We start from the raw sequence: 22,332 nt of genomic DNA on the forward strand, positions 1-22,332 counted from the left end.
AAGGACACCAGGACAAGATTGAGGGTGGAATTCCATGTCTAAAAATGGTGTTGCTTCCACTTTTTAAAAATCAAGCCTTTTTGGTGCCTGGGGAAGAAAACGCGTGACTCCGCGGTCAGGAAAATGCTGCCCAGGAACCAAAATGTTTTTTGAAGCCAAATTTTTTTTTGAAACCAAAGGGAAAAAAGGACACCAGGACAAGATTGAGGGTGGAATTCCATGTCTAAAAATGGTGTTGCTTCCACTTTTTAAAAATCAAGCCTTTTTGGTGCCTGGGGAAGAAAACGCGTGACTCCGCGGTCAGGAAAATGCTGCCCAGGAACAAAAATGTTTTTTGAAGCCAAATTTTTTTTTGAAACCAAAGGGAAAAAAGGACACCAGGACAAGATTGAGGGTGGAATTCCATGTCTAAAAATGGTGTTGCTTCCACTTTTTAAAAATCAAGCCTTTTTGGTGCCTGGGGAAGAAAACGCGTGACTCCGCGGTCAGGAAAATGCTGCCCAGGAACCAAAATGTTTTTTGAAGCCAAATTTTTTTTTGAAACCAAAGGGAAAAAAGGACACCAGGACAAGATTGAGGGTGGAATTCCATGTCTAAAAATGGTGTTGCTTCCACTTTTTAAAAATCAAGCTTTTTTGGTGCCTGGGGAAGAAAACGCGTGACTCCGCGGTCAGGAAAATGCTGCCCAGGAACCAAAATGTTTTTTGAAGCCAAATTTTTTTTTGAAACCAAAGGGAAAAAAGGACACCAGGACAAGATTGAGGGTGGAATTCCATGTCTAAAAATGGGGTTGCTTCCACTTTTTAAAAATCAAGCCTTTTTGGTGCCTGGGGAAGAAAACGCGTGACTCCGCGGTCAGGAAAATGCTGCCCAGGAACCAAAATGTTTTTTGAAGCCAAATTTTTTTTTTGACACCAAAGGGAAAAAAGGTCACCAGGACAAGATTGAGGGTGGAATTCCATGTCTAAAAATGGTGTTCCTTCCAGTTTTTAAAAATCAAGCCTTTTTGGTGCCTGGGGAAGATAATGCGTGAATCCGCGGTCAGGAAAATGCTGCCCAGGAACCAAACTGTTTTTTGAAGCCAAATTTTTTTTTTGAAACCAAAGGGAAAAAAGGACACCAGGACAAGATTGAGGGTGGAATTCCATGTCTAAAAATGGTGCTGCTTCTACTTTTTAAAAATCAAGCCTTTTTGGTGCCTTGGGAAGAAAACGCGTGACTCCGCGGTCAGGAAAATGCTGCCCAGGAACCAAATTGTTTTCTGAAGCCAAATTTTTTTTTGAAACCAAAGGCAAAAAAGGTCACCAGGACAAGATTGAGGGTGGAATTCCATGTCTAAAAATGGTGTTCCTTCCACTTTTTAAAAATCAAGCCTTTTTGGTGCCTGGGGAAGAAAACGCGTGACTCCGCGGTCAGGAAAATGCTGCCCAGGAACCAAAATGTTTTTTGAAGCCAAATTTTTTTTTGAAACCAAAGTGAAAAAAGGACACCAGGACAAGATTGAGGGTGGAATTCCATGTCTAAAAATGGTGTTGCTTCCACTTTTTAAAAATCAAGCCTTTTTGGTGCCTGGGGAAGAAAACGCATGACTCCGCGGTCAGGAAAATGCTGCCCAGGAACCAAACTGTTTTTTGAAGCCAAATTTTTTTTTGAAACCAAAGGCAAAAAAGGACACCAGGACAAGATTGAGGGTGGAATTCCATGTCTAAAAATGGTGTTGCTTCCACTTTTTAAAAATCAAGCCTTTTTGGTGCCTGGGGAAGAAAACGCGTGACTCCGCGGTCAGGAAAATGCTGCCCAGGAACCAAAATGTTTTTTGAAGCCAAATTTTTTTTTGAAACCAAAGGGAAAAAAGGACACCAGGACAAGATTGAGGGTGGAATTCCATGTCTAAAAATGGTGTTGCTTCCACTTTTTAAAAATCAAGCCTTTTTGGTGCCTGGGGAAGAAAACGCGTGACTCCGCGGTCAGGAAAATGCTGCCCAGGAACCAAACTGTTTTTTGAAGCCAAATTTTTTTTTTGAAACCAAAGGGAAAAAAGGACACCAGGACAAGATTGAGGGTGGAATTCCATGTCTAAAAATGGTGTTGCTTCCACTTTTTAAAAATCAAGCCTTTTTGGTGCCTGGGGAAGAAAACGCGTGACTCCGCGGTCAGGAAAATGCTGCCCAGGAACCAAAATGTTTTTTGAAGCCAAATGTTTTTTTGAAACCAAAGGCAAAAAAGGACACCAGGACAAGATTGAGGGTGGAATTCCATGTCTAAAAATGGTGTTGCTTCCACTTTTTAAAAATCAAGCCTTTTTGGTGCCTGGGGAAGAAAACGCGTGACTCCGCAGTCAGGAAAATGCTGCCCAGGAACCAAATTGTTTTCTGAAGCCAAATTTTTTTTTGAAACCAAAGGCAAAAAAGGTCACCAGGACAAGATTGAGGGTGGAATTCCATGTCTAAAAATGGTGTTCCTTCCAGTTTTTAAAAATCAAGCCTTTTTGGTGCCTGGGGAAGATAATGCGTGAATCCGCGGTCAGGAAAATGCTGCCCAGGAACCAAAATGTTTTTTGAAGCCAAATTTTTTTTTGAAACCAAAGGGAAAAAAGGACACCAGGACAAGATTGAGGGTGGAATTCCATGTCTAAAAATGGTGTTGCTTCCACTTTTTAAAAATCAAGCCTTTTTGGTGCCTGGGGAAGAAAACGCGTGACTCCGCGGTCAGGAAAATGCTGCCCAGGAACCAAACTGTTTTTTGAAGCCAATTTTTTTTTGAAACCAAAGGGAAAAAAGGACACCAGGACAAGATTGAGGGTGGAATTCCATGTCTAAAAATGGTGTTGCTTCCACTTTTTAAAAATCAAGCCTTTTTGGTGCCTGGGGAAGAAAACGCGTGACTCCGCGGTCAGGAAAATGCTGCCCAGGAACCAAAATGTTTTTTGAAGCCAAATTTTTTTTTGAAACCAAAGGGAAAAAAGGACACCAGGACAAGATTGAGGGTGGAATTCCATGTCTAAAAATGGTGTTGCTTCCACTTTTTAAAAATCAAGCCTTTTTGGTGCCTGGGGAAGAAAACGCGTGACTCCGCGGTCAGGAAAATGCTGCCCAGGAACCAAAATGTTTTTTGAAGCCAAATTTTTTTTTGAAACCAAAGGGAAAAAAGGACACCAGGACAAGATTGAGGGTGGAATTCCATGTCTAAAAATGGTGTTGCTTCCACTTTTTAAAAATCAAGCCTTTTTGGTGCCTGGGGAAGAAAACGCGTGACTCCGCGGTCAGGAAAATGCTGCCCAGGAACCAAAATGTTTTTTGAAGCCAAATTTTTTTTTGAAACCAAAGGGAAAAAAGGACACCAGGACAAGATTGAGGGTGGAATTCCATGTCTAAAAATGGGGTTGCTTCCACTTTTTAAAAATCAAGCCTTTTTGGTGCCTGGGGAAGAAAACGCGTGACTCCGCGGTCAGGAAAATGCTGCCCAGGAACCAAAATGTTTTTTGAAGCCAAATTTTTTTTTTGAAACCAAAGGGAAAAAAGGACACCAGGACAAGATTGAGGGTGGAATTCCATGTCTAAAAATTGTGCTGCTTCCACTTTTTAAAAATCAAGCCTTTTTGGTGCCTGGGGAAGAAAACGCGTGACTCCGCGGTCAGGAAAATGCTGCCCAGGAACCAAAATGTTTTTTGAAGCCAAATTTTTTTTTTGAAACCAAAGGGAAAAAAGGACACCAGGACAAGATTGAGGGTGGAATTCCATGTCTAAAAATTGTGCTGCTTCCACTTTTTAAAAATCAAGCCTTTTTGGTGCCTGGGGAAGAAAACGCGTGACTCCGCGGTCAGGAAAATGCTGCCCAGGAACCAAATTGTTTTCTGAAGCCAAATTTTTTTTTGAAACCAAAGGCAAAAAAGGTCACCAGGACAAGATTGAGGGTGGAATTCCATGTCTAAAAATGGTGTTCCTTCCAGTTTTTAAAAATCAAGCCTTTTTGGTGCCTGGGGAAGATAATGCGTGACTCCGCGGTCAGGAAAATGCTGCCCAGGAACCAAAATGTTTTTTGAAGCCAAATTTTTTTTTGAAACCAAAGGGAAAAAAGGACACCAGGACAAGATTGAGGGTGGAATTCCATGTCTAAAAATGGTGTTGCTTCCACTTTTTAAAAATCAAGCCTTTTTGGTGCCTGGGGAAGAAAACGCGTGACTCCGCGGTCAGGAAAATGCTGCCCAGGAACCAAAATGTTTTTTGAAGCCAAATTTTTTTTTTTGAAACCAAAGGGAAAAAAGGACACCAGGACAAGATTGAGGGTGGAATTCCATGTCTAAAAATGGTGCTGCTTCTACTTTTTAAAAATCAAGCCTTTTTGGTGCCTTGGGAAGAAAACGCGTGACTCCGCGGTCAGGAAAATGCTGCCCAGGAACCAAATTGTTTTCTGAAGCCAAATTTTTTTTTGAAACCAAAGGCAAAAAAGGTCACCAGGACAAGATTGAGGGTGGAATTCCATGTCTAAAAATGGTGTTCCTTCCACTTTTTAAAAATCAAGCCTTTTTGGTGCCTGGGGAAGATAATGCGTGACTCCGCGGTCAGGAAAATGCTGCCCAGGAACCAAAATGTTTTTTGAAGCCAAATTTTTTTTTGAAACCAAAGTGAAAAAAGGACACCAGGACAAGATTGAGGGTGGGATTCCATGTCTAAAAATGGTGTTGCTTCCACTTTTTAAAAATCAAGCCTTTTTGGTGCCTGGGGAAGAAAACGCATGACTCCGCGGTCAGGAAAATGCTGCCCAGGAACCAAACTGTTTTTTGAAGCCAAATTTTTTTTTGAAACCAAAGGCAAAAAAGGACACCAGGACAAGATTGAGGGTGGAATTCCATGTCTAAAAATGGTGTTGCTTCCACTTTTTAAAAATCAAGCCTTTTTGGTGCCTGGGGAAGAAAACGCGTGACTCCGCGGTCAGGAAAATGCTGCCCAGGAACCAAAATGTTTTTTGAAGCCAAATTTTTTTTTGAAACCAAAGGGAAAAAAGGACACCAGGACAAGATTGAGGGTGGAATTCCATGTCTAAAAATGGTGTTGCTTCCACTTTTTAAAAATCAAGCCTTTTTGGTGCCTGGGGAAGAAAACGCGTGACTCCGCGGTCAGGAAAATGCTGCCCAGGAACCAAAATGTTTTTTGAAGCCAAATTTTTTTTTGAAACCAAAGGGAAAAAAGGACACCAGGACAAGATTGAGGGTGGAATTCCATGTCTAAAAATGGTGTTGCTTCCACTTTTTAAAAATCAAGCATTTTTGGTGCCTGGGGAAGAAAACGCGTGACTCCGCGGTCAGGAAAATGCTGCCCAGGAACCAAAATGTTTTTTGAAGCCAAATTTTTTTTTTGAAACCAAAGGGAAAAAAGGACACCAGGACAAGATTGAGGGTGGAATTCCATGTCTAAAAATGGTGCTGCTTCCAGTTTTTAAAAAGCAAGCCTTTTTGGTGCCTGGGGAAGAAAACGCGTGACTCCGCGGTCAGGAAAATCCTGCCCAGGAACCAAATTGTTTTCTGAAGCCAAATTTTTTTTTGAAACCAAAGGCAAAAAAGGTCACCAGGACAAGATTGAGGGTGGAATTCCATGTCTAAAAATGGTGTTCCTTCCAGTTTTTAAAAATCAAGCCTTTTTGGTGCCTGGGGAAGATAATGCGTGAATCCGCGGTCAGGAAAATGCTGCCCAGGAACCAAAATGTTTTTTGAAGCCAAATTTTTTTTTGAAACCAAAGGGAAAAAAGGACACCAGGACAAGATTGAGGGTGGAATTCCATGTCTAAAAATGGTGTTGCTTCCACTTTTTAAAAATCAAGCCTTTTTGGTGCCTGGGGAAGAAAACGCGTGACTCCGCGGTCAGGAAAATGCTGCCCAGGAACCAAACTGTTTTTTGAAGCCAATTTTTTTTTGAAACCAAAGGGAAAAAAGGACACCAGGACAAGATTGAGGGTGGAATTCCATGTCTAAAAATGGTGTTGCTTCCACTTTTTAAAAATCAAGCCTTTTTGGTGCCTGGGGAAGAAAACGCGTGACTCCGCGGTCAGGAAAATGCTGCCCAGGAACCAAAATGTTTTTTGAAGCCAAATTTTTTTTTGAAACCAAAGGGAAAAAAGGACACCAGGACAAGATTGAGGGTGGAATTCCATGTCTAAAAATGGTGTTGCTTCCACTTTTTAAAAATCAAGCCTTTTTGGTGCCTGGGGAAGAAAACGCGTGACTCCGCGGTCAGGAAAATGCTGCCCAGGAACCAAAATGTTTTTTGAAGCCAAATTTTTTTTTGAAACCAAAGGGAAAAAAGGACACCAGGACAAGATTGAGGGTGGAATTCCATGTCTAAAAATGGTGTTGCTTCCACTTTTTAAAAATCAAGCCTTTTTGGTGCCTGGGGAAGAAAACGCGTGACTCCGCGGTCAGGAAAATGCTGCCCAGGAACCAAAATGTTTTTTGAAGCCAAATTTTTTTTTGAAACCAAAGGGAAAAAAGGACACCAGGACAAGATTGAGGGTGGAATTCCATGTCTAAAAATGGGGTTGCTTCCACTTTTTAAAAATCAAGCCTTTTTGGTGCCTGGGGAAGAAAACGCGTGACTCCGCGGTCAGGAAAATGCTGCCCAGGAACCAAAATGTTTTTTGAAGCCAAATTTTTTTTTTGACACCAAAGGGAAAAAAGGTCACCAGGACAAGATTGAGGGTGGAATTCCATGTCTAAAAATGGTGTTCCTTCCAGTTTTTAAAAATCAAGCCTTTTTGGTGCCTGGGGAAGATAATGCGTGAATCCGCGGTCAGGAAAATGCTGCCCAGGAACCAAACTGTTTTTTGAAGCCAAATTTTTTTTTTGAAACCAAAGGGAAAAAAGGACACCAGGACAAGATTGAGGGTGGAATTCCATGTCTAAAAATGGTGCTGCTTCTACTTTTTAAAAATCAAGCCTTTTTGGTGCCTTGGGAAGAAAACGCGTGACTCCGCGGTCAGGAAAATGCTGCCCAGGAACCAAATTGTTTTCTGAAGCCAAATTTTTTTTTGAAACCAAAGGCAAAAAAGGTCACCAGGACAAGATTGAGGGTGGAATTCCATGTCTAAAAATGGTGTTCCTTCCACTTTTTAAAAATCAAGCCTTTTTGGTGCCTGGGGAAGAAAACGCGTGACTCCGCGGTCAGGAAAATGCTGCCCAGGAACCAAAATGTTTTTTGAAGCCAAATTTTTTTTTGAAACCAAAGGGAAAAAAGGACACCAGGACAAGATTGAGGGTGGAATTCCATGTCTAAAAATGGTGTTGCTTCCACTTTTTAAAAATCAAGCCTTTTTGGTGCCTGGGGAAGAAAACGCATGACTCCGCGGTCAGGAAAATGCTGCCCAGGAACCAAACTGTTTTTTGAAGCCAAATTTTTTTTTGAAACCAAAGGCAAAAAAGGACACCAGGACAAGATTGAGGGTGGAATTCCATGTCTAAAAATGGTGTTGCTTCCACTTTTTAAAAATCAAGCCTTTTTGGTGCCTGGGGAAGAAAACGCGTGACTCCGCGGTCAGGAAAATGCTGCCCAGGAACCAAAATGTTTTTTGAAGCCAAATTTTTTTTTGAAACCAAAGGGAAAAAAGGACACCAGGACAAGATTGAGGGTGGAATTCCATGTCTAAAAATGGTGTTCCTTCCACTTTTTAAAAATCAAGCCTTTTTGGTGCCTGGGGAAGAAAACGCGTGACTCCGCGGTCAGGAAAATGCTGCCCAGGAACCAAACTGTTTTTTGAAGCCAAATTTTTTTTTTGAAACCAAAGGGAAAAAAGGACACCAGGACAAGATTGAGGGTGGAATTCCATGTCTAAAAATGGTGTTGCTTCCACTTTTTAAAAATCAAGCCTTTTTGGTGCCTGGGGAAGAAAACGCGTGACTCCGCGGTCAGGAAAATGCTGCCCAGGAACCAAAATGTTTTTTGAAGCCAAATGTTTTTTTGAAACCAAAGGCAAAAAAGGACACCAGGACAAGATTGAGGGTGGAATTCCATGTCTAAAAATGGTGTTGCTTCCACTTTTTAAAAATCAAGCCTTTTTGGTGCCTGGGGAAGAAAACGCGTGACTCCGCAGTCAGGAAAATGCTGCCCAGGAACCAAATTGTTTTCTGAAGCCAAATTTTTTTTTGAAACCAAAGGCAAAAAAGGTCACCAGGACAAGATTGAGGGTGGAATTCCATGTCTAAAAATGGTGTTCCTTCCAGTTTTTAAAAATCAAGCCTTTTTGGTGCCTGGGGAAGATAATGCGTGAATCCGCGGTCAGGAAAATGCTGCCCAGGAACCAAAATGTTTTTTGAAGCCAAATTTTTTTTTGAAACCAAAGGGAAAAAAGGACACCAGGACAAGATTGAGGGTGGAATTCCATGTCTAAAAATGGTGTTGCTTCCACTTTTTAAAAATCAAGCCTTTTTGGTGCCTGGGGAAGAAAACGCGTGACTCCGCGGTCAGGAAAATGCTGCCCAGGAACCAAACTGTTTTTTGAAGCCAATTTTTTTTTGAAACCAAAGGGAAAAAAGGACACCAGGACAAGATTGAGGGTGGAATTCCATGTCTAAAAATGGTGTTGCTTCCACTTTTTAAAAATCAAGCCTTTTTGGTGCCTGGGGAAGAAAACGCGTGACTCCGCGGTCAGGAAAATGCTGCCCAGGAACCAAAATGTTTTTTGAAGCCAAATTTTTTTTTGAAACCAAAGGGAAAAAAGGACACCAGGACAAGATTGAGGGTGGAATTCCATGTCTAAAAATGGTGTTGCTTCCACTTTTTAAAAATCAAGCCTTTTTGGTGCCTGGGGAAGAAAACGCGTGACTCCGCGGTCAGGAAAATGCTGCCCAGGAACCAAAATGTTTTTTGAAGCCAAATTTTTTTTTGAAACCAAAGGGAAAAAAGGACACCAGGACAAGATTGAGGGTGGAATTCCATGTCTAAAAATGGTGTTGCTTCCACTTTTTAAAAATCAAGCCTTTTTGGTGCCTGGGGAAGAAAACGCGTGACTCCGCGGTCAGGAAAATGCTGCCCAGGAACCAAAATGTTTTTTGAAGCCAAATTTTTTTTTGAAACCAAAGGGAAAAAAGGACACCAGGACAAGATTGAGGGTGGAATTCCATGTCTAAAAATGGGGTTGCTTCCACTTTTTAAAAATCAAGCCTTTTTGGTGCCTGGGGAAGAAAACGCGTGACTCCGCGGTCAGGAAAATGCTGCCCAGGAACCAAAATGTTTTTTGAAGCCAAATTTTTTTTTTGAAACCAAAGGGAAAAAAGGACACCAGGACAAGATTGAGGGTGGAATTCCATGTCTAAAAATGGTGCTGCTTCCACTTTTTAAAAAGCAAGCCTTTTTGGTGCCTGGGGAAGAAAACGCGTGACTCCGCGGTCAGGAAAATGCTGCCCAGGAACCAAAATGTTTTCTGAAGCCAAATTTTTTTTTGAAACCAAAGGCAAAAAAGGTCACCAGGACAAGATTGAGGGTGGAATTCCATGTCTAAAAATGGTGTTCCTTCCAGTTTTTAAAAATCAAGCCTTTTTGGTGCCTGGGGAAGATAATGCGTGACTCCACGGTCAGGAAAATGCTGCCCAGGAACCAAAATGTTTTTTGAAGCCAAATTTTTTTTTGAAACCAAAGGGAAAAAAGGACACCAGGACAAGATTGAGGGTGGAATTCCATGTCTAAAAATGGTGTTGCTTCCACTTTTTAAAAATCAAGCCTTTTTGGTGCCTGGGGAAGAAAACGCGTGACTCCGCGGTCAGGAAAATGCTGCCCAGGAACCAAAATGTTTTTTGAAGCCAAATTTTTTTTTTTGAAACCAAAGGGAAAAAAGGACACCAGGACAAGATTGAGGGTGGAATTCCATGTCTAAAAATGGTGCTGCTTCTACTTTTTAAAAATCAAGCCTTTTTGGTGCCTTGGGAAGAAAACGCGTGACTCCGCGGTCAGGAAAATGCTGCCCAGGAACCAAATTGTTTTCTGAAGCCAAATTTTTTTTTGAAACCAAAGGCAAAAAAGGTCACCAGGACAAGATTGAAGGTGGAATTCCATGTCTAAAAATGGTGTTCCTTCCACTTTTTAAAAATCAAGCCTTTTTGGTGCCTGGGGAAGAAAACGCGTGACTCCGCGGTCAGGAAAATGCTGCCCAGGAACCAAATTGTTTTCTGAAGCCAAATTTTTTTTTGAAACCAAAGGCAAAAAAGGTCACCAGGACAAGATTGAGGGTGGAATTCCATGTCTAAAAATGGTGTTCCTTCCACTTTTTAAAAATCAAGCCTTTTTGGTGCCTGGGGAAGATAATGCGTGACTCCGCGGTCAGGAAAATGCTGCCCAGGAACCAAAATGTTTTTTGAAGCCAAATTTTTTTTTGAAACCAAAGTGAAAAAAGGACACCAGGACAAGATTGAGGGTGGAATTCCATGTCTAAAAATGGTGTTGCTTCCACTTTTTAAAAATCAAGCCTTTTTGGTGCCTGGGGAAGAAAACGCATGACTCCGCGGTCAGGAAAATGCTGCCCAGGAACCAAACTGTTTTTTGAAGCCAAATTTTTTTTTGAAACCAAAGGCAAAAAAGGACACCAGGACAAGATTGAGGGTGGAATTCCATGTCTAAAAATGGTGTTGCTTCCACTTTTTAAAAATCAAGCCTTTTTGGTGCCTGGGGAAGAAAACGCGTGACTCCGCGGTCAGGAAAATGCTGCCCAGGAACCAAAATGTTTTTTGAAGCCAAATTTTTTTTTGAAACCAAAGGGAAAAAAGGACACCAGGACAAGATTGAGGGTGGAATTCCATGTCTAAAAATGGTGTTGCTTCCACTTTTTAAAAATCAAGCCTTTTTGGTGCCTGGGGAAGAAAACGCGTGACTCCGCAGTCAGGAAAATGCTGCCCAGGAACCAAAATGTTTTTTGAAGCCAAATTTTTTTTTGAAACCAAAGGGAAAAAAGGACACCAGGACAAGATTGAGGGTGGAATTCCATGTCTAAAAATGGTGTTGCTTCCACTTTTTAAAAATCAAGCATTTTTGGTGCCTGGGGAAGAAAACGCGTGACTCCGCGGTCAGGAAAATGCTGCCCAGGAACCAAAATGTTTTTTGAAGCCAAATTTTTTTTTTGAAACCAAAGGGAAAAAAGGACACCAGGACAAGATTGAGGGTGGAATTCCATGTCTAAAAATGGTGCTGCTTCCACTTTTTAAAAAGCAAGCCTTTTTGGTGCCTGGGGAAGAAAACGCGTGACTCCGCGGTCAGGAAAATCCTGCCCAGGAACCAAATTGTTTTCTGAAGCCAAATTTTTTTTTGAAACCAAAGGCAAAAAAGGTCACCAGGACAAGATTGAGGGTGGAATTCCATGTCTAAAAATGGTGTTCCTTCCAGTTTTTAAAAATCAAGCCTTTTTGGTGCCTGGGGAAGATAATGCGTGAATCCGCGGTCAGGAAAATGCTGCCCAGGAACCAAAATGTTTTTTGAAGCCAAATTTTTTTTTGAAACCAAAGGGAAAAAAGGACACCAGGACAAGATTGAGGGTGGAATTCCATGTCTAAAAATGGTGTTGCTTCCACTTTTTAAAAATCAAGCCTTTTTGGTGCCTGGGGAAGAAAACGCGTGACTCCGCGGTCAGGAAAATGCTGCCCAGGAACCAAAATGTTTTTTGAAGCCAAATTTTTTTTTTTGAAACCAAAGGGAAAAAAGGACACCAGGACAAGATTGAGGGTGGAATTCCATGTCTAAAAATGGTGCTGCTTCTACTTTTTAAAAATCAAGCCTTTTTGGTGCCTTGGGAAGAAAACGCGTGACTCCGCGGTCAGGAAAATGCTGCCCAGGAACCAAATTGTTTTCTGAAGCCAAATTTTTTTTTGAAACCAAAGGCAAAAAAGGTCACCAGGACAAGATTGAGGGTGGAATTCCATGTCTAAAAATGGTGTTCCTTCCACTTTTTAAAAATCAAGCCTTTTTGGTGCCTGGGGAAGATAATGCGTGACTCCGCGGTCAGGAAAATGCTGCCCAGGAACCAAAATGTTTTTTGAAGCCAAATTTTTTTTTGAAACCAAAGTGAAAAAAGGACACCAGGACAAGATTGAGGGTGGGATTCCATGTCTAAAAATGGTGTTGCTTCCACTTTTTAAAAATCAAGCCTTTTTGGTGCCTGGGGAAGAAAACGCATGACTCCGCGGTCAGGAAAATGCTGCCCAGGAACCAAACTGTTTTTTGAAGCCAAATTTTTTTTTGAAACCAAAGGCAAAAAAGGACACCAGGACAAGATTGAGGGTGGAATTCCATGTCTAAAAATGGTGTTGCTTCCACTTTTTAAAATTCAAGCCTTTTTGGTGCCTGGGGAAGAAAACGCGTGACTCCGCGGTCAGGAAAATGCTGCCCAGGAACCAAAATGTTTTTTGAATCCAAATTTTTTTTTGAAACCAAAGGGAAAAAAGGACACCAGGACAAGATTGAGGGTGGAATTCCATGTCTAAAAATGGTGTTGCTTCCACTTTTTAAAAATCAAGCCTTTTTGGTGCCTGGGGAAGAAAACGCGTGACTCCGCGGTCAGGAAAATGCTGCCCAGGAACCAAAATGTTTTTTGAAGCCAAATTTTTTTTTGAAACCAAAGGGAAAAAAGGACACCAGGACAAGATTGAGGGTGGAATTCCATGTCTAAAAATGGTGTTGCTTCCACTTTTTAAAAATCAAGCATTTTTGGTGCCTGGGGAAGAAAACGCGTGACTCCGCGGTCAGGAAAATGCTGCCCAGGAACCAAAATGTTTTTTGAAGCCAAATTTTTTTTTGAAACCAAAGGGAAAAAAGGACACCAGGACAAGATTGAGGGTGGAATTCCATGTCTAAAAATGGTGCTGCTTCCACTTTTTAAAAAGCAAGCCTTTTTGGTGCCTGGGGAAGAAAACGCGTGACTCCGCGGTCAGGAAAATCCTGCCCAGGAACCAAATTGTTTTCTGAAGCCAAATTTTTTTTTGAAACCAAAGGCAAAAAAGGTCACCAGGACAAGATTGAGGGTGGAATTCCATGTCTAAAAATGGTGTTCCTTCCAGTTTTTAAAAATCAAGCCTTTTTGGTGCCTGGGGAAGATAATGCGTGAATCCGCGGTCAGGAAAATGCTGCCCAGGAACCAAAATGTTTTTTGAAGCCAAATTTTTTTTTGAAACCAAAGGGAAAAAAGGACACCAGGACAAGATTGAGGGTGGAATTCCATGTCTAAAAATGGTGTTGCTTCCACTTTTTAAAAATCAAGCCTTTTTGGTGCCTGGGGAAGAAAACGCGTGACTCCGCGGTCAGGAAAATGCTGCCCAGGAACCAAACTGTTTTTTGAAGCCAATTTTTTTTTGAAACCAAAGGGAAAAAAGGACACCAGGACAAGATTGAGGGTGGAATTCCATGTCTAAAAATGGTGTTGCTTCCACTTTTTAAAAATCAAGCCTTTTTGGTGCCTGGGGAAGAAAACGCGTGACTCCGCGGTCAGGAAAATGCTGCCCAGGAACCAAAATGTTTTTTGAAGCCAAATTTTTTTTTGAAACCAAAGGGAAAAAAGGACACCAGGACAAGATTGAGGGTGGAATTCCATGTCTAAAAATGGTGTTGCTTCCACTTTTTAAAAATCAAGCCTTTTTGGTGCCTGGGGAAGAAAACGCGTGACTCCGCGGTCAGGAAAATGCTGCCCAGGAACCAAAATGTTTTTTGAAGCCAAATTTTTTTTTGAAACCAAAGGGAAAAAAGGACACCAGGACAAGATTGAGGGTGGAATTCCATGTCTAAAAATGGTGTTGCTTCCACTTTTTAAAAATCAAGCCTTTTTGGTGCCTGGGGAAGAAAACGCGTGACTCCGCGGTCAGGAAAATGCTGCCCAGGAACCAAAATGTTTTTTGAAGCCAAATTTTTTTTTGAAACCAAAGGGAAAAAAGGACACCAGGACAAGATTGAGGGTGGAATTCCATGTCTAAAAATGGGGTTGCTTCCACTTTTTAAAAATCAAGCCTTTTTGGTGCCTGGGGAAGAAAACGCGTGACTCCGCGGTCAGGAAAATGCTGCCCAGGAACCAAAATGTTTTTTGAAGCCAAATTTTTTTTTTGACACCAAAGGGAAAAAAGGTCACCAGGACAAGATTGAGGGTGGAATTCCATGTCTAAAAATGGTGTTCCTTCCAGTTTTTAAAAATCAAGCCTTTTTGGTGCCTGGGGAAGATAATGCGTGAATCCGCGGTCAGGAAAATGCTGCCCAGGAACCAAACTGTTTTTTGAAGCCAAATTTTTTTTTTGAAACCAAAGGGAAAAAAGGACACCAGGACAAGATTGAGGGTGGAATTCCATGTCTAAAAATGGTGCTGCTTCTACTTTTTAAAAATCAAGCCTTTTTGGTGCCTTGGGAAGAAAACGCGTGACTCCGCGGTCAGGAAAATGCTGCCCAGGAACCAAATTGTTTTCTGAAGCCAAATTTTTTTTTGAAACCAAAGGCAAAAAAGGTCACCAGGACAAGATTGAGGGTGGAATTCCATGTCTAAAAATGGTGTTCCTTCCACTTTTTAAAAATCAAGCCTTTTTGGTGCCTGGGGAAGAAAACGCGTGACTCCGCGGTCAGGAAAATGCTGCCCAGGAACCAAAATGTTTTTTGAAGCCAAATTTTTTTTTGAAACCAAAGGGAAAAAAGGACACCAGGACAAGATTGAGGGTGGAATTCCATGTCTAAAAATGGTGTTGCTTCCACTTTTTAAAAATCAAGCCTTTTTGGTGCCTGGGGAAGAAAACGCATGACTCCGCGGTCAGGAAAATGCTGCCCAGGAACCAAACTGTTTTTTGAAGCCAAATTTTTTTTTGAAACCAAAGGCAAAAAAGGACACCAGGACAAGATTGAGGGTGGAATTCCATGTCTAAAAATGGTGTTGCTTCCACTTTTTAAAAATCAAGCCTTTTTGGTGCCTGGGGAAGAAAACGCGTGACTCCGCGGTCAGGAAAATGCTGCCCAGGAACCAAAATGTTTTTTGAAGCCAAATTTTTTTTTGAAACCAAAGGGAAAAAAGGACACCAGGACAAGATTGAGGGTGGAATTCCATGTCTAAAAATGGTGTTGCTTCCACTTTTTAAAAATCAAGCCTTTTTGGTGCCTGGGGAAGAAAACGCGTGACTCCGCGGTCAGGAAAATGCTGCCCAGGAACCAAACTGTTTTTTGAAGCCAAATTTTTTTTTTGAAACCAAAGGGAAAAAAGGACACCAGGACAAGATTGAGGGTGGAATTCCATGTCTAAAAATGGTGTTGCTTCCACTTTTTAAAAATCAAGCCTTTTTGGTGCCTGGGGAAGAAAACGCGTGACTCCGCGGTCAGGAAAATGCTGCCCAGGAACCAAAATGTTTTTTGAAGCCAAATGTTTTTTTGAAACCAAAGGCAAAAAAGGACACCAGGACAAGATTGAGGGTGGAATTCCATGTCTAAAAATGGTGTTGCTTCCACTTTTTAAAAATCAAGCCTTTTTGGTGCCTGGGGAAGAAAACGCGTGACTCCGCAGTCAGGAAAATGCTGCCCAGGAACCAAATTGTTTTCTGAAGCCAAATTTTTTTTTGAAACCAAAGGCAAAAAAGGTCACCAGGACAAGATTGAGGGTGGAATTCCATGTCTAAAAATGGTGTTCCTTCCAGTTTTTAAAAATCAAGCCTTTTTGGTGCCTGGGGAAGATAATGCGTGAATCCGCGGTCAGGAAAATGCTGCCCAGGAACCAAAATGTTTTTTGAAGCCAAATTTTTTTTTGAAACCAAAGGGAAAAAAGGACACCAGGACAAGATTGAGGGTGGAATTCCATGTCTAAAAATGGTGTTGCTTCCACTTTTTAAAAATCAAGCCTTTTTGGTGCCTGGGGAAGAAAACGCGTGACTCCGCGGTCAGGAAAATGCTGCCCAGGAACCAAACTGTTTTTTGAAGCCAATTTTTTTTTGAAACCAAAGGGAAAAAAGGACACCAGGACAAGATTGAGGGTGGAATTCCATGTCTAAAAATGGTGTTGCTTCCACTTTTTAAAAATCAAGCCTTTTTGGTGCCTGGGGAAGAAAACGCGTGACTCCGCGGTCAGGAAAATGCTGCCCAGGAACCAAAATGTTTTTTGAAGCCAAATTTTTTTTTGAAACCAAAGGGAAAAAAGGACACCAGGACAAGATTGAGGGTGGAATTCCATGTCTAAAAATGGTGTTGCTTCCACTTTTTAAAAATCAAGCCTTTTTGGTGCCTGGGGAAGAAAACGCGTGACTCCGCGGTCAGGAAAATGCTGCCCAGGAACCAAAATGTTTTTTGAAGCCAAATTTTTTTTTGAAACCAAAGGGAAAAAAGGACACCAGGACAAGATTGAGGGTGGAATTCCATGTCTAAAAATGGTGTTGCTTCCACTTTTTAAAAATCAAGCCTTTTTGGTGCCTGGGGAAGAAAACGCGTGACTCCGCGGTCAGGAAAATGCTGCCCAGGAACCAAAATGTTTTTTGAAGCCAAATTTTTTTTTGAAACCAAAGGGAAAAAAGGACACCAGGACAAGATTGAGGGTGGAATTCCATGTCTAAAAATGGGGTTGCTTCCACTTTTTAAAAATCAAGCCTTTTTGGTGCCTGGGGAAGAAAACGCGTGACTCCGCGGTCAGGAAAATGCTGCCCAGGAACCAAAATGTTTTTTGAAGCCAAATTTTTTTTTTGAAACCAAAGGGAAAAAAGGACACCAGGACAAGATTGAGGGTGGAATTCCATGTCTAAAAATGGTGCTGCTTCCACTTTTTAAAAAGCAAGCCTTTTTGGTGCCTGGGGAAGAAAACGCGTGACTCCGCGGTCAGGAAAATGCTGCCCAGGAACCAAATTGTTTTCTGAAGCCAAATTTTTTTTTGAAACCAAAGGCAAAAAAGGTCACCAGGACAAGATTGAGGGTGGAATTCCATGTCTAAAAATGGTGTTCCTTCCAGTTTTTAAAAATCAAGCCTTTTTGGTGCCTGGGGAAGATAATGCGTGACTCCGCGGTCAGGAAAATGCTGCCCAGGAACCAAAATGTTTTTTGAAGCCAAATTTTTTTTTGAAACCAAAGGGAAAAAAGGACACCAGGACAAGATTGAGGGTGGAATTCCATGTCTAAAAATGGTGTTGCTTCCACTTTTTAAAAATCAAGCCTTTTTGGTGCCTGGGGAAGAAAACGCGTGACTCCGCGGTCAGGAAAATGCTGCCCAGGAACCAAAATGTTTTTTGAAGCCAAATTTTTTTTTTTGAAACCAAAGGGAAAAAAGGACACCAGGACAAGATTGAGGGTGGAATTCCATGTCTAAAAATGGTGCTGCTTCTACTTTTTAAAAATCAAGCCTTTTTGGTGCCTTGGGAAGAAAACGCGTGACTCCGCGGTCAGGAAAATGCTGCCCAGGAACCAAATTGTTTTCTGAAGCCAAATTTTTTTTTGAAACCAAAGGCAAAAAAGGTCACCAGGACAAGATTGAAGGTGGAATTCCATGTCTAAAAATGGTGTTCCTTCCACTTTTTAAAAATCAAGCCTTTTTGGTGCCTGGGGAAGATAATGCGTGACTCCGCGGTCAGGAAAATGCTGCCCAGGAACCAAACTGTTTTTTGAAGCCAAATTTTTTTTTGAAACCAAAGGGAAAAAAGGACACCAGGACAAGATTGAGGGTGGAATTCCATGTCTAAAAATGGTGTTGCTTCCACTTTTTAAAAATCAAGCCTTTTTGGTGCCTGGGGAAGAAAACGCGTGACTCCGCGGTCAGGAAAATGCTGCCCAGGAACCAAAATGTTTTTTGAAGCCAAATTTTTTTTTGAAACCAAAGGGAAAAAAGGACACCAGGACAAGATTGAGGGTGGAATTCCATGTCTAAAAATGGTGTTGCTTCCACTTTTTAAAAATCAAGCCTTTTTGGTGCCTGGGGAAGAAAACGCGTGACTCCGCGGTCAGGAAAATGCTGCCCAGGAACCAAAATGTTTTTGAAGCCAAATTTTTTTTTTTGAAACCAAAGGGAAAAAAGGACACCAGGACAAGATTGAGGGTGGAATTCCATGTCTAAAAATGGTGCTGCTTCTACTTTTTAAAAATCAAGCCTTTTTGGTGCCTTGGGAAGAAAACGCGTGACTCCGCGGTCAGGAAAATGCTGCCCAGGAACCAAATTGTTTTCTGAAGCCAAATTTTTTTTTGAAACCAAAGGCAAAAAAGGTCACCAGGACAAGATTGAGGGTGGAATTCCATGTCTAAAAATGGTGTTCCTTCCACTTTTTAAAAATCAAGCCTTTTTGGTGCCTGGGGAAGATAATGCGTGACTCCGCGGTCAGGAAAATGCTGCCCAGGAACCAAAATGTTTTTTGAAGCCAAATTTTTTTTTGAAACCAAAGTGAAAAAAGGACACCAGGACAAGATTGAGGGTGGAATTCCATGTCTAAAAATGGTGTTGCTTCCACTTTTTAAAAATCAAGCCTTTTTGGTGCCTGGGGAAGAAAACGCATGACTCCGCGGTCAGGAAAATGCTGCCCAGGAACCAAACTGTTTTTTGAAGCCAAATTTTTTTTTGAAACCAAAGGCAAAAAAGGACACCAGGACAAGATTGAGGGTGGAATTCCATGTCTAAAAATGGTGTTGCTTCCACTTTTTAAAAATCAAGCCTTTTTGGTGCCTGGGGAAGAAAACGCGTGACTCCGCGGTCAGGAAAATGCTGCCCAGGAACCAAAATGTTTTTTGAAGCCAAATTTTTTTTTGAAACCAAAGGGAAAAAAGGACACCAGGACAAGATTGAGGGTGGAATTCCATGTCTAAAAATGGTGTTGCTTCCACTTTTTAAAAATCAAGCCTTTTTGGTGCCTGGGGAAGAAAACGCGTGACTCCGCAGTCAGGAAAATGCTGCCCAGGAACCAAAATGTTTTTTGAAGCCAAATTTTTTTTTGAAACCAAAGGGAAAAAAGGACACCAGGACAAGATTGAGGGTGGAATTCCATGTCTAAAAATGGTGTTGCTTCCACTTTTTAAAAATCAAGCATTTTTGGTGCCTGGGGAAGAAAACGCGTGACTCCGCGGTCAGGAAAATGCTGCCCAGGAACCAAAATGTTTTTTGAAGCCAAATTTTTTTTTTGAAACCAAAGGGAAAAAAGGACACCAGGACAAGATTGAGGGTGGAATTCCATGTCTAAAAATGGTGCTGCTTCCACTTTTTAAAAAGCAAGCCTTTTTGGTGCCTGGGGAAGAAAACGCGTGACTCCGCGGTCAGGAAAATCCTGCCCAGGAACCAAATTGTTTTCTGAAGCCAAATTTTTTTTTGAAACCAAAGGCAAAAAAGGTCACCAGGACAAGATTGAGGGTGGAATTCCATGTCTAAAAATGGTGTTCCTTCCAGTTTTTAAAAATCAAGCCTTTTTGGTGCCTGGGGAAGATAATGCGTGAATCCGCGGTCAGGAAAATGCTGCCCAGGAACCAAAATGTTTTTTGAAGCCAAATTTTTTTTTGAAACCAAAGGGAAAAAAGGACACCAGGACAAGATTGAGGGTGGAATTCCATGTCTAAAAATGGTGTTGCTTCCACTTTTTAAAAATCAAGCCTTTTTGGTGCCTGGGGAAGAAAACGCGTGACTCCGCGGTCAGGAAAATGCTGCCCAGGAACCAAACTGTTTTTTGAAGCCAATTTTTTTTTGAAACCAAAGGGAAAAAAGGACACCAGGACAAGATTGAGGGTGGAATTCCATGTCTAAAAATGGTGTTGCTTCCACTTTTTAAAAATCAAGCCTTTTTGGTGCCTGGGGAAGAAAACGCGTGACTCCGCGGTCAGGAAAATGCTGCCCAGGAACCAAAATGTTTTTTGAAGCCAAATTTTTTTTTGAAACCAAAGGGAAAAAAGGACACCAGGACAAGATTGAGGGTGGAATTCCATGTCTAAAAATGGTGTTGCTTCCACTTTTTAAAAATCAAGCCTTTTTGGTGCCTGGGGAAGAAAACGCGTGACTCCGCGGTCAGGAAAATGCTGCCCAGGAACCAAAATGTTTTTTGAAGCCAAATTTTTTTTTGAAACCAAAGGGAAAAAAGGACACCAGGACAAGATTGAGGGTGGAATTCCATGTCTAAAAATGGTGTTGCTTCCACTTTTTAAAAATCAAGCCTTTTTGGTGCCTGGGGAAGAAAACGCGTGACTCCGTGGTCAGGAAAATGCTGCCCAGGAACCAAAATGTTTTTTGAAGCCAAATTTTTTTTTTGAAACCAAATGGAAAAAAGGACACCAGGACAAGATTGAGGGTGGGATTCCATGTCTAAAAATGGTGCTGCTTCCACTTTTTAAAAAGCAAGCCTTTTTGGTGCCTGGGGAAGAAAACGCGTGACTCCGCGGTCAGGAAAATGCTGCCCAGGAACCAAATTGTTTTCTGAAGCCAAATTTTTTTTTGAAACCAAAGGCAAAAAAGGTCACCAGGACAAGATTGAGGGTGGAATTCCATGTCTAAAAATGGTGTTCCTTCCAGTTTTTAAAAATCAAGCCTTTTTGGTGCCTGGGGAAGATAATGCGTGACTCCGCGGTCAGGAAAATGCTGCCCAGGAACCAAAATGTTTTTTGAAGCCAAATTTTTTTTTGAAACCAAAGGGAAAAAAGGACACCAGGACAAGATTGAGGGTGGAATTCCATGTCTAAAAATGGTGTTGCTTCCACTTTTTAAAAATCAAGCCTTTTTGGTGCCTGGGGAAGAAAACGCGTGACTCCGCGGTCAGGAAAATGCTGCCCAGGAACCAAACTGTTTTTTGAAGCCCAATTTTTTTTTGGAACCAAGGGGAAAAAAGGACACCAGGACAAGATTGAGGGTGGAATTCCATGTCTAAAAATGGTGTTGCTTCCACTTTTTAAAAATCAAGCCTTTTTGGTGCCTGGGGAAGAAAATGCGTGACTCCCCGGTCAGGAAAATGCTGCCCAGGAACCAAATTGTTTTTTGAAGCCAAATTTTTTTTTTTTGAAACCAAAAGGAAAAAAGGACACCAGGACAAGATTGAGGGTGGAATTCCATGTCTAAAAATGGTGTTGCTTCCACTTTTTAAAAATCAAGCCTTTTTGGTGCCTGGGGAAGAAAATGCGTGACTCCGCGGTCAGGAAAATGCTGCCCAGGAACCAAATTGTTTTCTGAATCCGAATTTTTTTTTGAAACCAAAGGCAAAAAAGGTCCCCAGGACAACATTGAGGGTGGAATTCCATGTCTAAAAATGGTGTTGCTTCCACTTTTTAAAAATCAAGCCTTTTTGGTGCCTGGGGAAGATAATGCGTGACTCCGCGGTCAGGAAAATGCTGCCCAGGAAACAAAATGTTTTTTGAAGCCAAATTTTTTTTTGAAACCAAAGTGAAAAAAGGACACCAGGACAAGATTGAGGGTGGAATTCCATGTCTAAAAATGGTGTTGCTTCCACTTTTTAAAAATCAAGCCTTTTTGGTGCCTGGGGAAGAAAACGCGTGACTCCGGGGTCAGGAAAATGCTGCCCAGGAACCAAACTGTTTTTTGAAGCCAAATTTTTTTTTGGAACCAAAGGGAAAAAAGGACACCAGGACAAGATTGAGGGTGGAATTCCATGTCTAAAAATGGTGTTGCTTCCACTTTTTAAAAATCAAGCCTTTTTGGTGCCTGGGGAAGAAAATGCGTGACTCCGCGGTCAGGAAAATGCTGCCCAGGAACCAAATTGTTTTTTGAAGCCAAATTTTTTTTTTGAAACCAAAGGGAAAAAAGGACACCAGGACAAGATTGAGGGTGGAATTCCATGTCTAAAAATGGTGTTGCTTCCACTTTTTAAAAATCAAGCCTTTTTGGTGCCTGGGGAAGAAAACGCGTGACTCCGCGGTCAGGAAAATGCTGCCCAGGAACCAAATTCTTTTCTGAATCCGAATTTGTTTTTGTAACCAAAGGCAAAAAAGGTCACCAGGACAAGATTGAGGGTGGAATTCCATGTCTAAAAATGGTGTTGCTTCCACTTTTTAAAAATCAAGCCTTTTTGGTGCCTGGGGAAGATAATGCGTGACTCTGCGGTCAGGAAAATGCTGCCCAGGAACCAAACTGTTTTTTGAAGCCAAATTTTTTTTTGAAACCAAAGGGAAAAAAGGACACCAGGACAAGATTGAGGGTGGAATTCCATGTCTAAAAATGGTGTTGCTTCCACTTTTTAAAAATCAAGCCTTTTTGGTGCCTGGGGAAGAAAACGCGTGACTCCGCGGTCAGGAAAATGCTGCCCAGGAACCAAAATGTTTTTTGAAGCCAAATTTTTTTTTGAAACCAAAGGGAAAAAAGGACACCAGGACAAGATTGAGGGTGGAATTCCATGTCTAAAAATGGTGTTGCTTCCACTTTTTAAAAATCAAGCCTTTTTGGTGCCTGGGGAAGAAAACGCGTGAC

The sequence above is a fragment of the Pituophis catenifer genome, unplaced genomic scaffold (assembly GCF_029215685.1).
Source record: "Pituophis catenifer annectens isolate HBS135680 unplaced genomic scaffold, rPitCat1.0.hap2 SCAF_11, whole genome shotgun sequence".
Classification (NCBI taxonomy): Eukaryota; Metazoa; Chordata; class Lepidosauria; order Squamata; family Colubridae; genus Pituophis; species Pituophis catenifer.